Source organism: Dermacentor variabilis, chromosome 4 (genome assembly GCF_050947875.1).
Source record: "Dermacentor variabilis isolate Ectoservices chromosome 4, ASM5094787v1, whole genome shotgun sequence".
Taxonomy (NCBI): Eukaryota; Metazoa; Arthropoda; class Arachnida; order Ixodida; family Ixodidae; genus Dermacentor; species Dermacentor variabilis.
The window spans coordinates 160,331,488-160,353,954 of record NC_134571.1 but is presented as its reverse complement, the minus strand read 5'-3'; positions in this window follow the sequence as shown (position 1 = coordinate 160,353,954).

Sequence of the window (22,467 nt, the reverse complement as noted above, 5' to 3'; positions counted from 1 at the left end):
GTTTCCAGGCGCGACTGCGGCGGGGCGGCAGACATTTTGGCCCGTTCGGCGTCGCCGCAACGCTCCCCGCCAGGCGTTTCCAGGCGTTTCCAGGCGCGACTGCGGCGGGGCGGCAGACATTTTGGCCCGTTCGGCGTCGCCGCAACGCTCCCCGCCAGGCGTTTCCAGGCGTTTCCAGGCATGTTCCGATGCCACGTGTCTTCATGTGCGTGTGTGAGTGTATGTGCCATTGTGCCCGAACGGCGGCGATGCGACAGCAGGGGGTCACCCTCTCCTCCCAGTCTTTGTGCCCGACCGGCGGCGCTACGACAGTGTGCGTCACCATTATCCCATTGTACAATCACGTGCTCGTCTATCGAGGGGTTCCTTCTTGCCCTCAACTGCGAGAGTATAAAAACAGCTGCCCCCGGACGCCAAAAAGGGGGGCTCCGATTTCTTCTGTTGAGTAAAGTGCTCTCCCGTCTCTCTACTTCGGTCAACCTGACCGCCAACTCTTTGCGATGTTAAAATAAACAAGTTGTTTTGTTGTTACCAGTCGACTCATGCTTTGCCGGGACCTTCGGATGCTTCCAGTTGTACCCCAGGCCGCCAGGCCAACGCTACCCTTGGGGCTTGCGACCCAGGTACAACCACGGGCGTCAGCGCCGAGTTCCCAACAACCGATGCCATCGGTGGGATCCCAAACAACTGTCTGCCAGCGGTGAGATCGCGACAACGGAGGCCAGCAGCGAAGAGATGCAGTTGACTGTATGCTGAGCAGCTCAACGACGATCCGGGAGCAGTGCAACGAGCCCTGTGTGATGACTGGTTGCCTGCAGCGGAACGACTGCGCTGGACTCTTGGCTGCGAGGTTTGGTGAGTGCGGGACTTTCTTCTTCTGAGCTTTGCCAGGCTTTTGTTAGTGTTAGAAACAGAGCTGGTAATTGTGGTTGTCGTTGCTGCCGGGTTAGTTTGCGGCAAGACAATAATAGGCAGTAGAGAAAGCAGCATTCAGAGCAGCCATGGATTTGAAGTCGTTGCGCAAACCGAAATTGTTGGAGCTTGCAAGAGAGTTGGGTCTGGATGTCTCAGACAAACTAAGAAAACCTGAACTGCTAAAGGCTATTCTTGAGTTAGAAGCTGAGGATGACGAGCTGTCGGAATGCCTTGAGACCATTGAAGAGAGGGAGACTGCAAAAAGACAGGAGCGCGAACTTAAAGAGCAAAAAGAAAAAGAAGAGCGCGAACTTAAAGAACAGAAAGAAAAAGAAGAGCGTGAACGTAAAGAACAGAAAGAGCGAGAGCAACAAGAGCGTGACCGTCAACACGCTTTGGAAATGAAGCGTCTTGAGGTAGAGATGGAACGCGCTCGTAATGGAAGTCAGGCACACGGTGCAGGAGAACGCGTATTGTTCAAAATGACTGACCTGATGCGGCCGTTTAAGCTTGGAGAGGACATTGGTTTGTTCCTGGTTAACTTTGAGCGAACGTGCGAGAAGCAGGGGTTCTCTCGGGAAACGTGGCCACAGCGCTTGCTCACTTTGTTACCCGGCGAGGCGGCCGACGTAGTCGCTCGCTTGGATAGAGAGGAGGCAGAGGATTTCGACACAGTGAAATCGAGTCTTCTAAAAAAGTACCGGCTGTCTGCGGAGGCGTTCCGTCGGAAGTTTCGGGAAAATGAGAAAGGCAGAAGTGAGTCATACACAGAGTTTGCGTACAGGCTAATGTCAAACATGCAGGAGTGGCTCAAAGAAGAGAAAGCGTTTGGTGACCACGATAAAGTTCTGCAGTGTTTCGGGCTAGAACAGTTTTATAGTCGGTTACCGGAGAACGTGCGGTACTGGGTCTTGGATAGGCCAGACGTTTGTACGGTGGCTAAAGCCGCTGAGCTAGCCGAGGAGTTTGTGACGCGTCGGGCTCGCGGAGCTAAGGACGGTCAAAAGGGTGAATTTGGCTCGAAGTTTGAGAGGCCGAAGTTCACACCCATGAGAGCAAAGGGGAACACGCGTAGTGCGGATGCGAGTGGAAGCAGTGCGACCGAACCTAAGGAGACGGCGGCAGCCGAAGCCGAACGCAGAAAGCGGTTCGAGATGAGGCAAGCGCGCGTTTGTTATACGTGCCAGAAGCCGGGTCACTTTTCGGCGCAGTGTCCGGAAACAACACCAAAATTTGTGTTTTTTTCAATAGGCAGCACTGACGAGAACATGAAGCTTCTCGAGCCTTACATGCGAGACCTCCTCGTGAACGGGAAAGAGTGCCGAGTGCTTCGCGATTCCGCAGCTACGATGGATGTAGTTCACCCGTCTTACGTAGAACCCCATATGTTCACGGGCGAGTGCGCGTGGATCAAGCAAGCCGTGGAAGCTCATAGCGTGTGTCTGCCGGTAGCAAAAGTGCTTATTGAAGGACCTTTCGGAGCGCTTGAGACGGAGGCGGCAGTGTCATCTATGCTGCCCCCCCAGTACCCGTACCTATTTTCAAACAGGTCCGATCACCTCCTGCGCGAGAAGGGGCTTTTGTTTGGTGAAGCTAGTGTTCAGGCCTTAACCAGATCGAAGGTTCGGGAGCTCGCTGCAAAGGCGGTAGTTGCGGGGCCGACGTTATCAAACAACGAAAAATGGTCAGAGGCGCAGCAAGCTGATATTCAGAGCACGCCCGAACAGAATAAAATTGAGTCTGTAGCGTTGAAGGCGCCAGATACTGGAGAGGAAACGCCCGACACGGGAAAGTTAGAAGAGCTATCTACTGATTTGCTCATCGCGCCTACGTCAGACGGACTTGATAGGTTGCTAAAAGTCAGCCGGTCGGCTTTGATAGCCGAGCAAAAGAAGGATGGTAGCTTAGAAAACATACGCTGCAATGTAAAGGAAGGTATCGCCAGGAAAAATGCGCGTTTTGTGGAAAGAGGTGGAGTCCTGTACCGGAAGTATCTAGACCGCAGAGGAGTGGAGTTCGATCAGCTGATCGTGCCTCAATGCTATCGTCAGGATCTGTTGCGCTTGACGCACGGGGGTTCGTGGTCCGGACACCTAGGAGTTAAGAAAACTAAGGACCGTCTCTTGCAAGAGTACTATTGGCCAGGGTGTTTTCGGGACGCAGACCATTTCGTGAGGACATGTGACACTTGTCAGCGGGTGGGCAAACCAGGGGACAAATCAAGGGCGCCGTTGAGATTGGTACCTATCATTACGGAGCCTTTTAGACGGCTCGTTATTGATACAGTGGGACCTCTGCCGGTAACAGCCACGGGGTACAGACACATTTTGACTGTGATCTGCCCAGCGACAAAGTTCCCTGAAGCAGTGCCGCTTAAAGAACTCAGCTCAGTTGAGATAGTTAATGCACTACTGTCCATATTTGCGCGAGTTGGTTTTCCTGCGGAAATCCAATCAGATCAGGGCACAGTGTTTACTAGCGCTTTGACGACAACTTTTCTCGAAAGGTGTGGGGTAAAGCTGCTACACAGCTCCGTGTACCACCCACAGTCGAATTCCGTTGAGAAGCTCCACTCCGTCATGAAGCGCGTGTTGAGAGCCTTGTGTTTTGAACATCAAACTGACTGGGAGCTGTGTCTGCCTGGGGTGATGTTTGCTTTAAGGACCGCGCCGCATGCGGCTACGGGGTTTTCGCCAGCTGAACTGGTGTACGGTCGCTCGCTTCGATCTCCGCTTCGCATGCTTCGAGAATCGTGGGAAGGTAGGGGCGACGACCCAGTCGTGGTGGAGTACGTACTTAAGCTCCTCGAACGCTTAAGAAGGGCACAGGAGTTGTCAGGTGAAGCAATGACAAAGGCCCAGCAGAGGGCCAAGGTTTATTATGATCGGACAGCCAGGGCCCGTCGTTTTGAGGTGGGCGATGAGGTCATGATATTGCGCACATCGCTAAACAACAAACTAGACGTGCAGTGGGAGGGCCCAGCACGAATTGTTCAGAAACTGTCGGACGTTAACTACGTGGTAAGTCTGCCAGGAAAGCGGAAAGCACAGCAAGTTTACCACTGTAATCTGCTCAAACCTTATAGACAAAGGGAAGCAGTGGTGTGCATGATGGTAAACGTTCCTGAAGAGCTTCCGGTCGAGCTTCCGGGACTAGGCTCAGTGACGAACAGGGAAGACACCGGTCAAGTCATTAGTGACCTTATCAGTGGAGCATCGCTGTCACGTGAGCAGAAAACCGAACTACACCAGCTATTACAAGAGTTTCAAGGTCTGTTCTCTGAGAGGCCTGGTAGGACTTCTGTACTTACTCATGACATAGAACTTACCTCCCCAGAGCCAGTACGATCCAAGGCGTACCGGGTGTCACCCCGCCAGAGCGATATTATGGAGGCTGAGGTAAAGAAAATGCTACAGCTCGGTGTTATTGAGGCAGGTGAGAGTGATTATACCTCCCCTTTGATTTTAGTTGAGGTACCGGGCAAGGAACCTCGTCCTTGCGTCGACTACCGCAGGCTTAATTCCATCACTAAGGATCAAATTTATCCGATCCCTAACATCGAGGAGCGCCTTGAGAAAGTTAGTAGCGCTCAGTTTATTTCCACCCTAGATCTTGTCAGGGGTTATTGGCAGGTTCCACTTACAGAAGAGGCTAGTAGGTATGCGGCGTTCATTTCACCAATGGGAACATTCCGTCCTAAAGTGTTGAGTTTTGGTTTGAAGAACGCGCCATACTGTTTTTCAAGCCTCATGGATAAAGTGTTGCGGGGACAGCAAGAATTCGCTTTACCGTATCTAGACGACGTAGCGATATTCTCCGCATCCTGGTCTGAGCATATGGCACACTTGCGGGCAGTGCTAACCCGCCTGCGCGAAGCGGGCTTGACAGTCAAGGCTCCTAAGTGCCAGTTAGCACAGGCCGAGGTTGTCTACCTCGGTCACGTGATTGGTCAGGGTCGTCGCCGCCCCTCTGAAATAAAAGTGGCCGCTGTGCGAGACTTTCCGCAACCGCGCACCAAGACCGATATTCGGTCGTTCTTGGGTGTCGCCGGCTACTATCAGAGGTACATCCCTAGGTACTCTGATATCGCGGCTCCCCTGACGGATGCTCTAAGAAAGACAGAGCCTCAAACAGTCGTCTGGGACGAGACAAAGGAAAGAGCTTTTAGCGCCCTAAAGAGTGCCCTAACAAACCAGCCTGTGCTACGATCGCCAGACTATACAAAAGGGTTCATTGTTCAGTGCGATGCTAGTGAGCGAGGCATGGGCGTTGTACTGTGCCAACGGGAAAAGGGAGAAGTAGAACACCCCGTCCTGTATGCTAGTCGTAAGCTGACCAGTCGTGAGCAGGCGTATAGCGCCACCGAGAAAGAGTGTGCATGTCTCGTGTGGGCCGTTCAGAAATTGTCATGCTATCTAGCCGGCTCGAGGTTTATCATTGAGACGGATCACTGCCCTCTCCAATGGCTGCAGACCATCTCTCCCAAATATGGCCGCCTCCTGCGCTGGAGCCTCGCTTTACAACAATATTCCTTTGAGGTGCGTTACAAAAAGGGGAGTCTCAACGGTAACGCCGATGGCTTAAGTCGAAGCCCCTAACGTAGGAATCAGCCTCAAAATTGTTGGTTACTGATGTTTTTCTTCCTGAGGCAGGATTTTTTTTAACATATTGCTTTTGTTTAGTGTTTCAAAGTGATGATATGCTTTCTAGTGCAATTTTCCAATTTGTGGACGCGTTCTGAGTGATGCTAGACTACTGTAAGGAACTAGGCAGTGGTATAAAAAGGGGAAAGAGCCTGGCAGGGCTTAGTGAGGGTTGTGCCGTGCTTGCTGACTGAGCGGTTGAGTTTCAGCGTAGTTCTAACGCTTGCCGGGAACGAGAACAAAAATGTGAACTCTCCCGAAGTCACTTTGCAGTGTCCCGTGCGAACCTGAACGAGAGAACGAGGCCTTCTCTGTGCGCTGCGCTCAAGAAACGTCGAGGGACGCCCGACTTCGGTTATGAGCATCATCGAGCGACATCCCTCCGGACAGCGGATGCAGTCCCCTGTCCATCGGGATCTCCTTCCCCCGGCGGGGCGGTCTGTTGCGTTTCGCCTGCGACACGCGGTTTTGCCGGCGCGACTGCGGCGGGGCGGCAGACATTTTGGCCCGTTCGGCGTCGCCGCAACGCTCCCCGCCAGGCGTTTCCAGGCGTTTCCAGGCGCGACTGCGGCGGGGCGGCAGACATTTTGGCCCGTTCGGCGTCGCCGCAACGCTCCCCGCCAGGCGTTTCCAGGCGTTTCCAGGCGCGACTGCGGCGGGGCGGCAGACATTTTGGCCCGTTCGGCGTCGCCGCAACGCTCCCCGCCAGGCGTTTCCAGGCGTTTCCAGGCATGTTCCGATGCCACGTGTCTTCATGTGCGTGTGTGAGTGTATGTGCCATTGTGCCCGAACGGCGGCGATGCGACAGCAGGGGGTCACCCTCTCCTCCCAGTCTTTGTGCCCGACCGGCGGCGCTACGACAGTGTGCGTCACCATTAGCCCATTGTACAATCACGTGCTCGTCTATTGAGGGGTTCCTTCTTGCCCTCAACTGCGAGAGTATAAAAACAGCTGCCCCCGGACGCCAAAAAGGGGGGCTCCGATTTCTTCTGTTGAGTAAAGTGCTCTCCCGTCTCTCTACTTCGGTCAACCTGACCGCCAACTCTTTGCGATGTTAAAATAAACAAGTTGTTTTGTTGTTACCAGTCGACTCATGCTTAGCCGGGACCTTCGGATGCTTCCAGTTGTACCCCAGGCCGCCAGGCCAACGCTACCCTTGGGGCTTGCGACCCAGGTACAACCACGGGCGTCAGCGCCGAGTTCCCAACAACCGATGCCATCGGTGGGATCCGAAATAGCAGGTATATCTAGCGAAACATACCGCAAGACTGTACCAAACAGACCTTACGAACATCTGCACGAAATTTAAATATTGACATACTGGACTACATCGTATAAACCTCACCTGTACGTTTGTGAAATGAGGAAGAATTTAGGGCGACCCTTCAGCGTTCGTGCCACAAGTCCTCCGGAGTGTTTAGCGAGAGTTCCTTCATTCGTGGGGCGCTTCGTCGGCCCAATCAACCGAGGACTAGGGGAATTCCTTGAATTGGTGACTACAGACTTGATACGGAACCTCATAGTGGCTTCATGCATGATATTTGTGGATGTTTATCATCAGAGTGTTGAACTTGATTTCACCACTGCGTATCCCTCTTTCTATGTCATCATCATCACTCATCACACCTTTATGTCCCCGTTCCCCTTCCCCCTGGGCAGATTAGCAGGCCAGAGCGCCTTAGGTCAAGCCGACCTCTCCGCGTTCTTTCAATTAAATCATCTCTCTCACCTAGGGGAATGTGGACATTGAGTCTTATACATATGAGGCACTCAACACAACAGGCCCGAAATATGAGCTTTAACTCACACCTCAAAGTGTCTACAATGGGGGTCGTAAACCTCGACTAACCGGACTTCACAACTGCACTGATGATCCACTGGGTACGAAAGTCGTAAGAAGGCTAGAGCATGATCAGGTGAACACACATTCGGCTCATCAGAGACTTCCTCGAGCACGAAAATAAGGTGCATAATAAACCACATATTATCTTAGTCAAGCTCTTAGATGATTTCATAAATAACAACATCGTGTAAACGCTGGCGCGGAAGCTGCACGAGATGCACCTAGCAAGTCGTCTAATGGCGCATCGCATTGGGCAAACAGGAGCATTCAAAGCATCCCCAAGGTGCTCTCCCATGAGTAGCTGTATTCCAATGGGCAAAAGCGCTGTGATTTAATGGCAGACCAGGAGCAATTGGGTAACATTCAGTGAAGTCGAGAGCAGTTCGGCTTCCTACTGCGCGAATAGTGAAGTGTGAAGGATGTGGCATGCACAAGCACGTCATTCACTCTTATTTTGGTTGCGTTTTCATTGTTTTCGTACAGTCTATGGCAAGAATGGTGGCCGAAAAGGGAAGTTCGCGGGATAATCGTCGCTGAAAGGCAAATAATTTGTTCACGTTCTACAACGTTCGCTATCGCGCCTGCTCTCGGAGCGCATGGAACGGTTCAATGAGGGAGCAAGTAGTGGCACTCACTGCTCTACTACTATGCACATTTATGCTCTTTGCATTCGCTCCTGCTCTGCCAATGAAATGCCTAATAAGTCGAGCTTACAAGAAGCAACGATCAAACACACGGAGCAGAGTTCAAGCGAGAGCTATTCGCGATGCTTAGCTAGGACGAGACCGTTTTGCGCGCAGCTTCGTCTAGCAGTGCTGAGGGTGCCGAGAAGCTCGTAAGTGTTGTTTCGTGTGCCAAGTAGTTAAAAATGAGAGGTTAGGACACCCAGGAACTATTGCGCTCACAAGGGTGGCAAAAATGAAACGGTGCCAGTTCGCTATCATGCTGAACGGAAGCGCACTCACTTCATTATCAAAATTCGGGATTGACAGCCTCAGACACGCCAGGTCGCCTTGCGCGTTGCAGCTTGCGGCTACAGAAGTTCGAAGTCACATTCGTCAACAAACCAGACCGAAAGCATTGCGACGTAGATTGGCATTCCACATGCCTCCTTAACGTGGCCCAGCCATGCGGCGACGACAAGGAGGATGCTTCTTTAGGATGACATTTACTACGGCTAAGGCGCCCTTCATAATAGTCTATACGTTATTATGGCGGGCCCTCTATTCAGTTGCTAAAGTGATGGGGGGCAGTTTTACTATGTAATATAGTATTTGCACAGAGTTTTGCTTGTCAATAGTAGGGACCGTCTTACTCGGGCGCACAATAACAACGTAACAACTGGTCAATGGTCTGCGGCGGCTAAAGCACCATCCACGTAAGGCCCCCATCCCCCTTCGCTTGGGCTATGCAACGGGTCGCTTCAATCGTTTTGGCAGGAGCCTTCTGTGTCCGGCGTGATGGTGAAGCATCCGTCAAAAAAGTTATTGCGAAAATCAAACAAGAATATTAATGTAGAAACGTGAAAAAATTAAACAATGACATGCCGCAATTCGCACAAACCCCTTCACAACCATCAGCCTAACGCGTTTCTGCAGTGCAATCAAATCAAGGGGAAAGGCCCGCTATTACAAAAATTATGCATCGGTTGCTATCGCCCGTGCACAATACTGTCATGGCTATAGTGGAGGTATCCTCACTTTTGTCAGTTCCTTTACAGATTGATGAGTGCCAGCAACTTCGCTCAGGATCAATGCTCCGACCCGGACCTGGCAGATGTGACTGAATGTCTGGAACGGAAAAGCGAATGAGACCGCACGACTGTGGCTCTTTCTTTTTGTATTTTTGTCGGTTTTCTTCGGAATGGCGTACTGGCGACTTCTGCCGACCACATCAACGCACAAGACCGGTTACATATAGGGCAAAAACCTCATTAGTATTCAAGCGATGATAACAGCTGGTGCTTGCCTCGAAACAAAGAAAACTATTCTTTCATTTATCGGCGTCAGCACTCGGCGTCGTATCTGCTTATTCCCGCGGTGAAGCAGAAGACATGTTGAAGTTATACTGGCTTCAATAACTATGAGGCGTTTCCTCTAAAACTGCACGACGCTGTACACTATTGTCACGCAAGTGCATATGCATTAAAAAAAATGTTAGAGGCATCTAGCGGCGAGACAACGACAGGACATTGTGGAGTAATTTGTCCTTCGCGAAAAATTTTGGAAATATATTATTGACCACGTAAACTACGTCAGACAACGGCAAGTCAGAATATAAGCTCTCAATGCAAGAAACCCCTTATGCGAGGCCAGTGGGACTTCCGTATCGAATTGTGCTACCATCAATAGCTTTTCATGAAACTCCTACGGACCTTCTCGATCAGTTTCCTATGTTGAATTCCATCAGCGAGTGGATAGTGATAAATGCTGACTATTCAGCCGGCTTCTCAGAGATAAAATTATTGCTAACCTGTACTGAAATTTAGGTGGCCACGTTTCCACATCATGTTGCCTACTCTCTTGTTGGAAAGTCCTCACGGTTGACTAGGGAACGTCGTACACGACAGATTCTAATCAATATTGAGCTTCATCCATCCGAGCCGTAAAAAAAGAATGTTACACTAAAAGATGAAAGGCTTCACAGAACGCTTTCATTGCCATTCATCCGTTTCATTGCCATTAATTTATCATTTCTTTATTTCAATTAGTAGGTACGAGTTATTTTCCCTATGTTCTTCATGGTGTCATTGTTGGCTACAATATAAAAAATGATTAATTGATAAAAAGCGAGCCCCTCGGTTAACCCCCTTTCTACTAGTCCTTCCAAACTGTATATGACACTGTCCCTGTTTGCCTTACGATTCTAAACGTGTCGTCACATAAACTTTCCACTTCGAGTTGGGGATCTAACCTCAGCCGAAGATGCTAATACCCTAACAAAATTTTGAGGTATTTCTTAGGCTTGTCAAATGTTCCACGCGCAATTAATCTCCTACGAAATTAATTAAAAAGAACAAAACCACTTTGCAACCCGTCTTCCATATTTCCGTTTCGGGCTCAAAAGTCGTCCTTTCTGGCAAGCTCGAGAGGGTCGCGCATTCCAGAGTGTCCGCAAGGCCCGGTCTCCTAGAAGGCAAACGCGGCTAATTTGCCTCAAGCATCTCGTAGCTGTGAGTTCAAAACAGCAGCCTCCAATTAGTGAGAGAAGGGTGCATTCAAAGAGCCCTGCGCGCAATTTCCCTTCATGTTGTAGGCAGTTGCCTTTCTTTGCCTCCGCGAGTAACTGGTTCTTGTAGCAGCCTATACAACTCTTCCCTTTGTCCCTCTGCGCACAATCAGGTGTCCTCAATGCGGTTAGTTGACGGGTACTATGCCTGAATCTTCGCGAAACTCTCCTTGCGACGTCCGTCACGCCGATCCCTGATCTCCGCAAACGCCTAAGCTTGAGATTCACCCTCCTTCGCTTTTTCACAGCCTCCAGCCGGATCCTGACCTTCGCGCATTTGCCTATGTCGCCTTGGCGCTTCGCACGTTTGATTCTAGACGCCTCTACCGCGTCCGCGTTTGTATTTTTTTGTTCCTACTTATTCTCTGTTCGCCGTCATTCACGCGTTCACTGGAACTTTCTTTACCCTCACGTGTTTGAGGAATTTGCTGTGACCTATTGGAAAATCAACAGAGTGATTTTTCCAGTAGGCGGGCCGAACTTGCTGCCTCCGTACACACTGGTCCTAACGGTTCCCCCGTTTCTTGTGCAACAAATCTGCCCATCTCTTCCTGCTTGCCCTCGCTTCCGGCTATAGTAACACGTTTGACTCGTCGCTGTGCGCAGCTGCCTCGGGATTCATTCCATAGTCCTCTTACCGCTGCTCAATGGCGAATACGCTTATCAGTCTCGAAGTCTAATTCCGTGTTTTTGTCCTTAAAGCTCCCATATTGCGGAAGGCTTCGGCTCGTTCCGTCAGCGTTTGCTCCGACTTATTCAAAGAGCAATAGCTGACTTTCTGTGACAGACAGGCCGAAATTGCCGTCTCCTTACACACCAAGCCATTCACTGAAAGCTGTCGAATATACGGCTTTAACGGGTGAATGTTCTTATCGAAGTCTTGAATTGTGGCAAATACCACCCGTTTCTCACAGCTCCAGGCCATGTGGCCTTTTACGCGGCAGTTGTAACAAACAACTTTCTTCCGCGCCTCCAACGTGTGTACACTGTCAGTGAGAGTGCTACTCTAGGTGATTCACCCGCATTCTACTGATTCGTGCAGCTACATCTGAAGTCTGCGGGTTAAAATCGCTATGGAAAAACTTGTTACCCTTTCGCTTCCCGAAACCATATGCAGTTTTGTCGCCTCTATGTGATCGTCGCGGCGTACTGCGGAAACTTCGGCGCGTGCAGTATTCGTCTGCGAGTTCTGCCGGTCTCTCTTTTTGGCCTTCGAAGTCGGCGCGAAATACCAGACTAATGTGTGAACGAAGCCTTCCTAGCCCCATCGTAGTTTCGCGCTTTCTCCTCGTCAGGTAGTTCATGAAACACTTGGCGATTACTAAACGAGATTAGCGTTGGTATAATCTCGGTCCACAACTCCCAGCGTACTCCCTCTTTCTCACACACTCATTCAAAACCAGCGAGGAAAGTAACTATATCCTCGTCTGCCCTGCAAGTGTGAAGCTGGCGTCACGCTGCCTGCCATCTAGGTTTATGACTTTTCCGCTCAAGCTCTTCCATTTAAGAGCGCGCCGTTGCGCTGCGCCCTGCTCGCGTGACTTGTGCATTTTTGCTTCCGGCTCGGCTGTCTACTTCCTCAGGCTCGCGCCTCTCTCGCCTCTCTGCTGATTCATGCTCGCGCCTCTCGCACTCCTCTTTTTTTATTTCTTTAAACAATGCTTCCCCAAGCATCGTCCCCTTCCTCGACCATCACATCTTCTGTCCTAATGACATCGAGAACTGCTTTTTGCGTGTTTTTTTTTGCCGAGAAGGTGGAAATGCCCTACTCCTCGGAAGTTAGAAGGAGGTCCTGCACTTCGAGTTTCTCCATAGCGAATTTGTTTGACTTCAGAATTCACCCTTCCTTAAAATTGAAGTTCGCTACTTAAAGAATGTAAATTTCCAGAACAGTGCCCGCAAGAAAACAAACATACTCTCCCAGCATCTGGTTACTTGTAATAGAGAGAGTTCTCGCGACATGAGCAAACATCACGCACTTTTTAGCCTGTCCTTATCGCTACTATCAGAATTTCTCAGCAAAATATTTTTGTTGGTCTCACCGGCCTCCTCCCAATTTCTCTCCTTACTCTGTAAAGGCTCTTGCGATTTCTCTTTCCCAGGATCAACTGAAATGCCAAGCTGCTGACAACGTTCGAGTTACTGGGTTTTAAACATATATATGCTCGCAGGGCACCCTGTTTTTCTTTCTCACTAGTTATTCAGATTACAAGACACCATAATCTTGGTCTATGAGGCAGAATCACTGACAACACCGAACACCATTAATGACTGCCTGGGCTAATAAGTCTGGCAAAAAGGGAAGCAAACAAGTAGCACTCACCACACCGATGTAATTAACGTCGACCGACCCCATAAATGGCCAGCCGCTGTTTTGAATGTCGCGGGTCCGTGCGGCCACGAGGAATCCATGGATAGTGCTGTGCGAGGTGCTGAGAGAAGGAAAGGTCCCGAGCCAGATTTAAGAGATGAGCAAGAAGATTTATGAACAAAAGTACATGATCGAGTTTTACAAACACGGCTCCAGCCCTCGGAGCACACTACATGCATGTCCGAGTACTTTTCACACCACTCCAGATTGTTTTTTTGTGCCGTTTATTTCCCTCTTTCACTTGACGAGGGAATTCACTCGCCAATCGCAAACGCCGAACCAATAATCACATCCTGCCTCTAACTTTCAGCCATTGCCGGCTCTCTTGCATCCAACGTCCCACCATTGCTGGCTCTCTTGTGTCCGCGATTCCACGGCTGCAGGCACTCTTGTCTCAATCAGTGGCCTCATAGTGATACTCAATCTGTCAGGATCAGGGGACCCGCCATCGCGGTAGTCGGAGGGCGCGGTTGTTATCTTGGAGTGAGCTGTCATTTCTGGACGTTCGAAAAGACGAAGATCTGGAACCTGACTGCTTATCCGTAAGACTCAGGTGACCCTGATTCAGTTGTCTAGAGTGAACGATGAGGCGTGATCGCACCTGTGACAACTGTATGTGTGCCGGTGAAGCATCCTTTCTTCCGAGGGATCGCCAGGGACAGCAGTACGACCACGTCCCCGTAACAATGTGTACCGATAGGACAAGTGCTGTTTTTTACAGCAGTAACTTAGTTTTTCTCTTTCTTTTTTCCTAGGGAGGGGAGACGGAGTTTCCATTTTAAATTTGCCATTGTAAAGATAGCTTAGCCTGCGGAAGAAAACAAATGCTTTCTACAGGCGCTATAATGTAAAATTATTTTACCATGTTTCTATCATTCTTCTCTAGCACTAGCCCTCCGGAATCGGTGAAACATTTTTCTGGCTATGGCCATCTCACCTGTCGCTTCCATGACGACACAAAACCACGAAATCTCACCATGGAAATATTACGTGCATGAACTGAAGACCAAACAAAACCAGTTTCTTTTGTAATAGCCGGAGACTCTCCTGATCCCAAAGGAATAAGGGGGGCTGCTTGCCGATTGTTTGGTCTGAGAGAATACCTTTATTTGTGTATAATACAATTTCTCGCGTTGTATATAGTTCAACGCTGTCGAGCCCTTTCGCCAAGTATGCGACATCGCGTGCCCTACTCTTATTCGCCGAGAACCTGTTTTAAAGTAAATTCTGGTTCACGTTTGCAGCCGCTGTGATTTTCGATGAGCCATCGGAAGCTAAGCAAGGGGAAGCGGACCAAACCTAGAAGCCGGCATCACTTTCCCCTTCTACTTATGTACTTTTATTGCGCTAGCTTGGCGCCGCAGAAACCTTCTCCCCTTCTGCACCCTCCTCGCCTCTTGTCAAGAAATCATATAAAAAATGTCGCAGTTTCACCCGAAAGAATAACCACTGATTGCAACAGCATGTACGTAGACAGCTAAAGAAGTAAGGATACGTCTTATAGGCTGTATAGACTTGCAAACATTGGCGTACTATCTAAATTAACAAGCATGGTGTTAACAAACTGCACGCTGAGGCGTAAAGGAATTGAGACGGCAGTAAGAAAAGGCAGCAAAATTACACAAATTAAGCTCCGGTTTGCTGCTCTGCGTTTGGGGAAGAGCTAAAAGGTCAACAGTGAGAAGTAAACTGTCATATCGCTCATGAGCCTCTGTTTTACGTGTGACAGTTGCTCAATTAGTGAGTTGAGGTTTTGTTTCCGGGGCAAAAGTAATCGGAATCCATTACGCAGAAGAAATTATGAGCGTGAGTTTCTGGCATATCTGTAAGCGGGTATGGATTTCAGCAATGGCGGGCTTCAAGTCTTGTATTGCAAACAATCGTACCAAATTTCCGGTGAAAAAGTTGACTACACTGATTGAAATAATTCGTTGTTTATTTCATACTTTCACTTACTTCGCCATATACGGCTTTGTGGTAAGAACAGTAAAAAAAATTGCTTCGTTATGGTGTCTTCCACGCGTATTACAAAGACCGTTTATACGAATAAAAAACATATTTTTTTGTGTTATTGGCAGTGCTACAAACTGCTTCTTTTTTGTTGATGATGATGATGTGTGTTATTTTGTGGCGCAAGGGCCAGGTTTGGCCAAAGAGCGCCATGACAAGTGGTAGCGTTAACGATGTATTATGAAAGATGTGACTTGGCTGTAAAGTGGCCTAAAAATAGTCGCTGTAAAGTGCGTAAAATCTACGTTCCATAAAATTATGGCGATGACTATGAACATTAAAATCCATCGTAAAAGAATGATGCATTGTTTAAAATATGCGACATGTTAAATTGGTTACAGCACTACTGCCTCACCCGAGCCCTTGAACCACAAGGGCCTAGAGGCATGTGCTATTCAAAATAACTATCGCAGCGGCATCCTCTGGAGAGAGGAAGCGCTACGAACGTGTGGGGCTAATAACATGCAACACAACATCTTTCGAAAAACCTAGGACGGCGCTGGTGTCAAAGAGTGGTTCTGGACCTAGTAACATAACAGGATGAAGGGGTATGTGGTGGCGGTATGCTAAGAGAAAATGTTTTTTTCTTTCGGATTCGGCTTCCCGACACTCCAGTAGGACGTGGAGGACGGTCAGCCTTTCCCCGCATCTACCACAGGTTGGAGGCTCGTTTCCCGTGAGTAAAAAGTTATGTGTGCCAAAAGTGTGTCCTATTCTTAGACGGCAGAATAGGACATCTGTCCGGCGGGATTTTGTTACAGGAGGCCAGAAACCTAATTGTGGCTTTATTACATGCAGTTTATTATTTATTTCTTCGTCCCACATGCGTTGCCAGTGGTTTCGTAGTTTCCTTCTTAAGAAAGGCTTCAGGTCTGTGACCGGGACCGAAGCAGTAGAGTTAACTGCATGCAATGAGATTGATGTGGCCATCTGGTCGGCTAGAACGTTTCCCTCGATGCCCCTATGTCCAGGCACCCAGCATATGATCACATGTTGGTTAGATATATATGATTTGCACAGTGTGGAGTAGAGTTCATTAAATACTGGATTTTTGTGGTTACGGAAAGACATCCAGGCCTTCACAACACTGAGGGAGTCCGTATATATAACTGATTTCGGGAGTTGTGATTTATTTATATGTTTTACGGCCGACAGGAGTGCGTAGGCCTCAGCCGTAAAGATGCTAGTTTCCGGATGCAGTACGTCGGATTCCGAGAAGGATGGACCGACGGCTGCATAGGACACCCCGTCGTGTGACTTTGATGCGTCTGTGTAGAACTCCGTGCAGGAGTATTTGTGCTGGAGTTCCTGGAAATGCATTAGGATTTCAATCTCTGGAGCATGCTTTGTGACTTCCACGAAAGATATATCACATTGTATGAGCTGCCACTCCCAAGCAGGTAGCAGCTTGGCTGGATGCATTAGGCGAAGCTCGAGGAGTGGAACGTGCATTTCTTCACTAAGCTCCCTCACACGCAGCGAGAAAGGCTGTCTTACGGAGGGACGATTGCGAAAGAGTGTAGCATATGTCATGTCATTAATGGTATTAAAACAGGGATGCTGAGGATTTGAGTGGACTTTCAGAAAATATGTATGGCTGATGTATGTTCTCTGCAGATGAAGTGACCACTCATTTGATTCTACATATAAACTTTGTATGGGACTCGTTCTGAAAGCGCCAGTGGCCAGTCGGATTCCTAGATGGTGCACTGGGTCTAGCATCTTTAGTGCGCTCGGGGCGGCAGAGTGATAAATCACGGCACCATAGTCTAGTCGCGATCGAATGAGGCTTTTATATATATTCATTAAACACTTCCTGTCACTACCCCACGTAGTCTGGGACAGAAGTTTCATTATGTTCATTGTTTTCAGACATTTTTCTTTAAGATGTTTAATGTGGGGGACGAAAGTGAGTCTGTAGTCAAGTATGACACCTAGAAATTTGTGCTCTTTGTTTACAGGTATCTGTTGTCCACGCAGTTCTATGCAAGGATCTGGGATAAGTCCTCTCTTTCTTGTAAAAAGAACACAAGAGCTTTTGTTAGGATTGATCTTAAACCCATTCTTGTCTGCCCACATTGACACTTTGTTCAGGCCATGCTGTACCTGTCTCTCGCAGACTGCGAGGTTACAGGATTTGAAAGCTATTTGAATGTCGTCCACGTAGACAGAGTAAAAGATGGCGGGTGGTAGTGAAGCACGAAGCGTGTTCATCTTCACGATAAATAGCGTGCAGCTGAGCACGCCTCCTTGGGGTACACCCGTTTCTTGCGTAAAAGGACGTGAGAGTGCATTGCCGACTTTTACCCGGAAGGTACGATTTGACAGATAGCTTTTTATTATATTAAACATATTACCGTGGATGCCCATTTCTGACAGGTCTCTTAAGATTCCGTAACGCCACGTTGTGTCATACGCCTTTTTCATATCGAGAAATATCGATAGGAAGAACTGTTTATGTATAAATGCATCCCGGATATTCCCTTCAACACGCACGAGATGATCGGTTGTGGAGCGCCCTTCTCGGAAGCCGCACTGATAAGGATCAAGCATTTTGCTCTGTTCAAGGAAATGAGTGAGTCGCCGATTTATCATTTTTTCAAACACCTTACAAATGCAACTTGTGAGGGCTATCGGGCGGTAACTTGCCACTGAGGAAGGGTCTTTGCCTTGTTTCAAAACAGGGACTACAATGGCTTCCTTCCAGGCGGTTGGAAGGTACCCTGCATCCCAGATGGTGTTGAAAAGTGTGAGTAGTGTAAGTTGCGTGTCATTGTGTAAGTTTTTGAGCATTTCATACATGATTCTATCAGATCCTGGTGCGGAACTCTTGCATGCGCTCAAGGTAGCTTTCAACTCGGCAGCACTAAAAGGGCAATTGTACGGTTCATTCTGTCGGCATTTATTGATGAGTGGCTTGCATTCTTCTATTTGTTTATATTTTAGGAAGGATTGCGAATAATGATTTGAGCTTGATACACTCTCAAAGTGCTCCCCAAGTGAGTTGGCCTGGTCTTGCAGTGTATCGCCCTGTGTGTTTACCAGGGGGACTGAGTATGTTTGCCTACCTCTAATCCTATTAACTCTGTTCCAGGCTTTGGCCTCATCCCTAAACGAGTTAATACTCGATAGATACTTTTGCCAGCTTTCTCTTCTGGCCTGTCGGCGGGTTCTCCTACCTTGGGATTTTACTTTGCTAAAGTTGACAAGATTTTCTGCAGTGGGCGAAGCGCGTAGCATCTCCCACGCTTTGTTCTGATTCCTACGTGCGATTCTGCATTCACTGTTCCACCACGGGACATGCCGTTTGCATGCCGAGCCGCTTAATTCACGTACGCATTTAGATGCGGCATCTATTATAAAGGCTGTGAAGTACTCCACAGCAGCATCGATTTCTAAAGAAGACATGTCGTCCCATGATATACTAGTTAAGTTTCGGAACCTCTCCCAGTCTGCTATGTCAATATTCCACCTAGGAGCGTGTGGTGGATATTCATTTTCTTTAGGTGATCTTAGCAGTATAGGCAAGTGGTCGCTGCCGTAAGGGTTGTCGGCAACTTCCCATTCAAGTTCAGGCAGTACAGACGGGGAGACTATGCTCAGATCTATGGAAGAATAGGTTCTGTTTGCTAGAGAGTAATATGTGTGTTGCTTCTTATTCAACAGACACGCACCAGAAGAAAAAAGGAATTGTTCGACAAGACGTCCTCGCGCATCTATATGAGGGTCGCCCCACAGGTAGTTATGCGCATTGAAATCACCAAGAACAACATAGGGTTCTGGCAATTCATCTATAAAGGACTGAAATTCATGTTTGCTTAGTTTATAATGTGGGGGAATATAAAGCGAGGAAATAGTGATAAGTTTCTTCAGCAGAATAGCCCGAACCGCCACTGCCTCAAGGGCCGTTCGTAGCTGTACACGTTGACAGGCTATGCTTTTTTTAATTATAATTGCAACACCACCCGATGATGCGACAGCATCATCGCGATCTTTGCGAAATGTGACATACTGTGGAAGAAAGTTTGTGTATTTTGATTTCAAGTGTGTTTCCTGTAAACACAGCACTTTTGGATTGTGTTTATGGATGAGTTCTTGAACATCATCAAGATTCCTAAGCAGACCTCTGACATTCCATTGAATGATTTGTGTATCCATATTTTAAATTAAATTAGTGCTGTGTTTACGGAAAGGGAAGGGATGTCTTAGATTACAGAACCCTTTCGAGGCCCTGTAATAGGGGTTTTGCTCTTTCTGAAGCGTTCGAGCGAACCTCGGCGTTCCTTAGGCGTTTGGTGCGCCTTGAGGACAGGTGTAGTGTCCATTGCCTCCTGTGAGACGCCGGACAAGCGCTCTTGCGAGCGAGATGTTTTCTGCGAGAGTCCTGCCCCGGAAGGCAAAACCCCTGCGCCCCCCAGCCCGGAGGTCGATGGGGCTCCCTGGGGGATTTGGCTGCGCTGGCCGCTGCCAGCGCTGGAAGGGAGCTGGGAGGTTGAGGCAGCCTCGGCTACGCCCACCTTCGGGGTCGGTGGTCCCCTCTCCTCGTTTGACGGAGCAGCGCTAGCTGCAACCGCCGCGGGGGCAGATGGCTTAGCTGCCGACTCACTGATTGAGGGTCGGACAGCCGCCGGAGGCCGTTGTGACGCTGCCCCCTGACGCGCCACTTCGGCAAAGGTTTTCTTTGGCAGGTGTGCTACCCGCCTTCGTGCCTCTTTGAACGATATATTCTCTTTCACTTTGATCGTTACTATTTCTTTTTCCTTCTTCCAGGAGGGGCACGACCGCGAGTACGCAGCGTGCTCCCCATCACAGTTTGCACAGTGGGGAGCGTTCTCACACGTTTCAGTTGTGTGTTCTTGGGCACTACATTTAGCACAAGTTTGGCGGCCTCGGCAACTCTGCGAACTGTGGCCGAAGCGCTGGCACTTGAAACAGCGGAGTGGGTTGGGCACGTACGGCCTAACGCGGAGCTTGATGTACCCGGCCTCGATTGACTCGGGCAGGGCACTTGAACCAAAGGTGATTATTAAGTGCTTCGTTTGAATGTCTTTACCATCTCGACTTATCTTTATTCTTCTAACATTGATAACATTTTGCTCACTGAAGCCCTCCAGGAGCTCCGCCTCAGTCAGCTCAAGCAGATCATCATCGGAAACAACACCGCGGGAGGTGTTCATTGTACGGTGTGGCGTTACTGTTATGTGGGTCTCCCCGAATGACACTAGTTTCTGTAGTTGCTCATATTGCTTCTGGTCGCGGAGTTCCAAGAGGAGGTCACCGCTTGCCATCCTGGACACCTTGTAACCTGGTCCAAAAACATCAGTCAAGGTCTTTGAGACAAGGAATGGTGATATGTTTCGCACTGCTTTGTTTGGCTTTTCAGAGTGAATGACGTGGAACCGGGGAAAATTCTGGATTTGGTGTCCGAAAAACTGAAAAACATCTTCGGTGCGCCCTCGTTTCGGAGGGCGATCAGGAAGTTTGGGGAAGGGAGTTTCCATGAGAATATATAAGATTCGGCAACAGCGCCGACAGCCCACCACGGAGCCCAACGAGGGGACGCGGCAGAGCTTGTGTACAAGCCTGCACGACGCCAGCCGTACGCCATCACTATAACCCAATATGGTGTACCCAAGGTAGGATATCCACACAAGGTTAACCCTTGCCGCCGTGGAGAAAGGAAGTAAATAGAAGAGAGAAGAAGACAGGAAAGATGTAAAGTGAGAGATAAAGACGAAGGTTTGAGAAAAGAGAGACAGGAAAAGGCGACTACCGATTTCCCCCGGGTGGGTCAGTCCGGGGGTGCCGTCTACGTGAAGCAGAGGCCAAAGAGGCGTGTTGCCTCCGCCGGGGGGCCTTAAAGGTCCGAACACCTGGCATCGGCTCAACCCCCAGGATCCCCCTTTCCCCGGACACGGCTAAGCCGCGCACGGCTACACGCGGGAGGGTCCGACCCTCGTGTGCTCGGGTACGTGGTGTCGCAACACACCAAACGCCTGCTCACGCAGACGCCCCTGCGGGGTCTTTTTTGTTCACCACTTCATATGCAGTAAAAAGAACTGTGCAGTAGAGATTTTAATAAAGTCGCGGCTATAAGCGAGCACCAAATGGCAAAAGCTGAGCTGAACAACTGCAGCTGCGCGTCTGTCCGCCAGCAAAAATAGAAGGGCAACAGCCTTGAATGCCCCGTCAAGGGAAATGTTCATTGAATTTGACGGCGTGGATACGTCAAGAATTCATAGCGAGCACTGCACAAACATTCGTTATCTTTACAGAGAAATCATATCAAGCCGTCATGTGTTTTCCATGGTTCAATACTGAGTGGTAGCAAATTAGAAGCGGTGGAAACCCTTGTATATTAGTAAATACTGAAGCCTATGAGTTAAGCATGCCGGCTTTAGTTGCATTGACATCACGCAGCATAGCGGTTTAGCCTACCACTGAATAAGAGCTACTTTAAGCAAAATTCTGCAATAACTTCAAGCGTTTCAGCGCTTGTCTGTTATACATCTGGGTTTCTCGCGTGGACAGAGCAGAAGAGGCCTGCGTCAGCCGCATCTCTGTAACAATAATCGCGATAGTTATTTTTTGTATAAGCTTATGTTCTAATATCTTACACTACTAAAATAGCATGATTTAGGAGTTTATATGCGCCTTTAGAATTGAACTCTGTTATCGAAACTCATACGTTAACCATGCTTGCTCCTTCAATACATAAGGCGTCATATTTGACTAAAATAGCATGCCTTTGGACAGTAATTGATTTGCAGTTACAGCACGTTATCCATTTACCTATTTATTGTACCTCAGGAATTTTCACAAAGAAGCATTCATTGTTCGGTGGTCATTGTGAATAATGGCTACGTTAAACGCCCAGATTATATTTATGGAAGACTTGCTTGTGGTTGGTCACTTGTCGAAAGAATGTAGCCTGTAATACATTCCTTAGCTACGCCAGAATAAATGTGAAAAGCACATAAGAAAAGTGCTTTTAAGGAGATATCGAAGGTAGGCTTTGCTTCGATGGCTTTTACATGACACACAAGCAAAGCTCAAATGACGTCTTGGCATGGTAGAAAGAATGCTAGCTTGTGAATAAGAGAGGTGTTAATGTAGCGCTTAGAGGGGCTCGCATTTAGAGCGTTTCGTTTTAGTTTCGGCAAAAACAGTGTATTATAATCCATTCAATATAATACGCCTGGTGCAATTTTTGCTGTCGTACATCATCAAGCTGAATAAAAGTCCAGGTATTTTCAATACTTGTAAATGCTTGGTGCACAAAAAACGTTTCTCCTGCCGACTTTTTCCTCTGCTTTTGTCATTATAACCTGGCTACCATACATTACTAACCCAATTTACCAGCAGGCTTAGACGTACATTCTATCAGGTTTAGTGCTTAACAAATATTACAGCAGAACCGATTCCACGATCACTGTTGACAATAACACGATTAGCTT